Consider the following 6,000-nt stretch of genomic DNA (forward strand, 5'->3'; position numbering starts at 1 on the left):
AAACCGAAATTTCGCAAACTTAAGTACCCTTTTTCTTGAAGGTTTGCTTATTTGTGATAAAGTATAAGATAAAAGTCTAACTTGTGATTAATAATTGGTTATTTTTGCTTGTTAAATGCGTTTTCTTCACTATGAACTTTATTTGCAAAGTTGGGGTTCCCATGGGATTTTTGTAATTTCCCATGGGATTTTTCATTATCCCATGGGAATTTTGGTTTCTCCCATGGGATTTTTCTCCAGCTTTTTTTATGGGAGAAAAAATCCCATGGGATTTTCAAAAACATAAAACACGTTCGTTTGTGCTTAGTTATCGATTTTAAGCATTGTTAAAGCATTTGAGCTTATTTTCGTTCAATTTACTTTGATAGAAAAAAAATCCCATTTTTTTATGGGAAAAAAAAAATCCAATGGGATTTTTTTCTGATTTTTAGAGATTTATTCATGTAACCTTCAGAAACACTACCTTTTAACAAATGATGAGCATTTCTCGCGATTTCAACGCGTTATATCGTGTTTTAAAATAATAAAAAAATCCCATGGGATTTTTTTCCCATGGGATTTTTTTCCCATGGGATTTTTTTTTCCAATGGGATTTTTTTTAAGGTATAAGTTTCTAAAAGCTATATAATAATAATAATTATAATAATAATAATAATAATAATTATTATTATAATAATAATAATAATAATAATAATAATAATAATAATAATAATAATAATAATAATAATAATAATAATAATCGTGCTCAATATGATGAATTTGTACTTTTAAGCGACTAACATTTTTATTCGAGCCGATCGTCGAGTCCGAATGGTGAGTATAAGAGCAATTTACCTGTACAAATAAATCTCAATTGTGAAGAGAACGCTACCGTACTATAAAATAATCTTGATAATAAGTCATATCATTTCTCGACAGAAAATGAAAACAGTATCCATATTGATGTCAGCAATGTCCCCTGCTATGATAAATATTGACAAAATGAAAAACCTTGACAATAATTCCGTGTCGAATACGCATAAGATTATAGCAATCAAATTCATATAAGCATTGATAAGATAATTTGCGAAAATGGGTCTTATGTCAAACGTAGCTCCATTCCATAATGTCCGGTATTAAGTCACGTCAAGTTTCGTGGTCGAATTATAGCATAATAATCATTTTCACATTACGCGATTCATATGAGTTTCCCTACATATATTGTGTTAAAATTTATGTTACACTAATGTGCGATGATGAAAAGGGGATTTCGGTAATTCTACATTCGCCCGCCTAGTACCGAAATCCCCATATTTACGCCTTAAAGGGTCAATAGGTCATCGGTATGAATGGTTTTTGACTTCACATGAATGTTAAGGTGCAACAAATTTGATATTAATTTTAATTATTAAGCACTCTTGACAGCATTAAGTTGCCTTTCAGTGGGGATTTCGGTAATTCTACACTAGAACTTAAACGCGCGCCGGTACCGAAATCCTGCTGTACAAACCTTCAAGTGTCAACAAATTATTATAGTGTTTTTTTTCATTAGCAACCAGTGACATGTATTATCTCCCATTCGGTTACTTCTTTTGGAAAATAATTAGCGGGGATTTCGGTACTGCTACATTCGTACGCCCAGAGCCGAAATCACCCATGTTTACGCCAATCCCCCATATTACGCCTTAAAGGGTCTATATGTCATTATGTTTGGGTTTTGGCTTTGCATTAATGTTGATTTGTACACAATCATATTAGTGTTAATCATTTAAACACTCTTATCAGAATATTTTTTCCATTATTAAATAGTTTATTAATGTGAAAAATGTGTAAACGAATGTAAAAAAGGTAAAATGTACATTTAAAACATTGGTTACACAAAAGTATATGTAAATATAACATGACATAGTAATAATAAGTCTTCAGAAAGTATTTTCCAAACAAATCTGATGAAACAAATGATATCGTACTACCTTATTTACAATATGCTATACACTTTTGCAATTTAGTTATCAATGTTTAATCAAAGCATAAATCAGGATAATATGTTGCCTCTTAGCGGGGATTTCGGTAATTCTTAACAAGCACATAAACCCGCGCCGGTACCGAAATCCCCGCTGTACAAACCTTCAAGTGTAAAAAAATACTGATTTAGGTTTAAATAAAGGGAACAATAGTATTTTTGGCCACCAAAAAGCACTTCCGCGTCAACAAAACGATTGAAATTATGTCAGAAACCCAGCTTTTCATTGTATATATTGCAATACACCATCGGCCGCCGAGAGCGGAATACTGCGCTTGGCCGCTAAACAATGTGGATTGCATCAAATTAAATGTCAATTTTCGATTTTATTACAAAAATAAACACTGCCTTTTTATAAATATGTCAAGCACGTACACTTAACAAAAAAATCGATATATCTTTATGTAATGTAGAAAAGTAAAGCGCTTTATATATAACAATGTTTTATAATGTCTCTCTGGTTGAGAAAAAAAACTAAACAAAACCATGTAGAACATATATGTTTTCATAATTAAAAAAAAATATTTAATGATGCACGTGATGTTTTATAATTGATATAAGTTCACGTGTCATTGAACGAGTTAAGGGAGAGATGCGAATTAAATTACACATAATTAAAAAATGATACTATACTGTCAGCTTGATTTATAAATTGTGTTCCATCGCGCCAATATATTCATTGTTCCATGAAATTGTGTATAAAAGCAAAACGATTGAAATTATGTCAGAAATCCTGCTTTTCACATGAAATGATCTTTAACACTTTTTTTATTCCAATCAGGTAATTAATAATAATAGGGGAAGTCTATACTGTGTATTAGAAACTTGTTGTGGTGATCCCTATCTTATCCGCTCAATACACATCCACCTGGCTACTGTACAGAAACAATTTGATTTACTTCCAAAATAACTGATTTCATTAATTGCTAACTTGTTGTCTACATTTTAAATTAACAACGATAATGGATCAACATCACCGTTGCACAATTATTAAGTTCACAGTAATCTGTACTTTAAATAGATAGCCTAATTAAAGACGGTGCTAATAAAGAACAAAGCGTGAATGTGGATATTAAGAAATTAGATCCTTTTTTGCATGACACTGGCAGTATATCATTTTATCTAATATAAATAAGCCACATTTAAGACATGGATAAAATTAAAATAAGACACATTTGCATCTTTCATTTCTTGAAAAAAAAATAAGCACGCAGTCACATATAAATAAGATACATTGAAGACACAGAAAAAAATAAATAAGACACATTTGCATCTTTCACTAAATTTTCTTAAAAAAACATGTGAAACTGAAGAAAAACATTTATTACTGACACATTATTCTAAAAGTCGACTGACAACTTAAGTTCAAAGAGGGATTTACAATTAAATAAGATCCATTTTCGCATGATGCTGGTTGTAGAGCAAGCAATACATTTCTTACTGACACATTATTCTAAAAGTCGACAGGCAACATAAATTCAAAGAGGGAACCACAATTAAATAAGATCAATTTTCGCATGATACTGGTTGTATAGCAAGTAGTCACATATTAATTACAGCTTGCATTAGTTGCAATAATTTTGTTAAGTGCGCGTGCTTCTGAACGTTGCGTTAAGCGAGAGTGTTGCCATTTTGTTAGTTTTATATTTTGGTATTATGTATGATTATTGCTTGTTTTGAATTTGAAATAAACGCTTTCTGGCAAATAAGCATCGTCTTAATTTTAATACAAATAATGAACATTTGACATACAAAATGTCCAATAACATACCGGCAATAACATTATATATATGTTAATTTCTGTGCATGTTTATACCGAAATTATAGCCGACATCGGCAGTTAGGGAAATTTAGTGACACACTTTAACACATCAAACATGCATGATAGTTCTTTTTTCATATGATATTCCCCTGGTTGCTTACCGGTGTATTGGTACAGTTGATAACCCCGCCGGGACTACAGTAGGGTGCTAATACACACGTGTATCGTGTTCAATACAATCGTCTTAATTTTAATGCAAATAATGAACATTTGACATACAAAATGTCCAATAACATATCGGCATTAACATTATATATATGTTAATTTCTTTGCATGTTTATACCGAGATTATAGCCGACATCGGCAGTTAGGGAAATTTTGTGACACACTTTAACAAAACAAACATGCATGATAGTTCTTTTTTCATATGATATTCCCCTGGTTGCTTACCGGTGTATTGGTGCAGTTGATAACCCCGCCGGGACTACAGTAGGGTGCTAATACACACGTGTATCGTGTTCAATACCCGATCCATGCTACAACGTGTAAGAACGGGAATTTCGGTAATTCTACCTTTTTAAGCTTGCGCACCTCTAATGGGCACATATCCAAATATAATTTAATTAATTATTTTCCTAATCAGCATCATTTCACTAAACTACATGCAAATTTGTAGGTAGCTTTCCATGCTTAAAAAAAATAAACCGATTTTTTCAAAACCACCCTCACGCTCGGCTTTTGTCCAGTTTATTTTCACCCCTGGGGTATATAAAAGTTCCATAATTCATTCAAATTTCCAAATGTGGGCATGCAGTTGGTGTGTACAGATGCAGTAAAGGTGTTTAAAGTTTAAACAAGATGAAATAAGTATTCTTTTACAGACATTTATTTTTTACAAATTTTAATCTATGGAATAGCGCCATGAAATGTAAGTGATTTCAGCCAAGTAAAAATTGGGTCGGTTAAAAACAAAGTGTCATAAAATTCAAAATAGTATCATTTAAGTTATATTTTAAATTAAGTTTTTATAGAAACACTATATACAGCAAAAATACCAAAAAATAGACAGATTTACCGTTTACTTTTTGAAATAAAAATAAAAATGCAACATGCATCATTCGTATTTTCAGCAGTAAATTAATCAATTTAGCCATAACGTTGTTTTAATTTTAAAATTGAAGGATGTGCATACAATTTTCAACATATTTAACAATAAACATAGCTTATGTGCTATATTAAATCAAATTACGTTAGAAAAGAAATAAAACGCGTCGCAAAAAGTATGCGATGTCGGCAGGAATCGAACCTGCGCGGGAAAATCCCAAAAGATTTCAATTTTATCGCCTTACCCACTCGGCCACGACAACTTTACATCTGTGTAACCTTAAATTAGATATATATAAGTAAACAGGTAAAAAGGCTCGCTCGATCTTTGAAGAAATCGCGAAATCGTATTTTTCAGATGATAATTGGATCAAAGTCAATATTTATAGTGAAAATAATGTAATCTAAATGAATAAGTTAAACATATATCAAAATTCGAAGTTTGAAAAAAATAAAATGCATCTCTCGGAAATAAGCGATCATTGAAGATCGCCAATGGCTTATGAAGTGAAAGGACAGTTGAAAGTTTACATTTTGCACTTTAATGATTCTGATAATATGGTGACAAAGGCAGTAGTCCTATGCAGTATTGTGTTTGACCGGAGAGTAGCGTGATCTGTGTCGGTGTTGGGCGCTCTGAGGGCGCAATCCGGCTACATAGGTACATAGAAATCTCTTGTGGCTATAGTCCATGGATCGGGTTCGGCAGACAGGGAACATGTAAATTTTTATATGTATGTTTTATATCTTAATTACCTAAACGTATATTTATCCTGGTTACTTATTTACTGAGGTATGAGTTAGTCGCAATGATTGTAGATACGTTGTACTATATTTAGTAAGTATTTGGAGGACGAGTGGCACGGGCACGCGCTTTATTATCACTTATGCAAGGAACGCGTTTTGTTTATATACGTATTTTTGATATTCCGATAGTCTTAAGGGAGGTAACTTATTCAAGTCAAACGCGATATTTTTTGCAATGCCTTTTTATAACTCTTGTTTAATTAATTACATACGAATATACAGCTAAATTTAAGATGATTTTTACCAGAAAAAAAATTCGGAGAAAGATATATTGAGATTTAGATATTCCATAGAATGCGAGTCTCCATATATATTTTCTATTGCA

This window comes from Dreissena polymorpha, chromosome 11 (assembly GCF_020536995.1).
Source record: "Dreissena polymorpha isolate Duluth1 chromosome 11, UMN_Dpol_1.0, whole genome shotgun sequence".
Classification (NCBI taxonomy): domain Eukaryota; kingdom Metazoa; phylum Mollusca; class Bivalvia; order Myida; family Dreissenidae; genus Dreissena; species Dreissena polymorpha.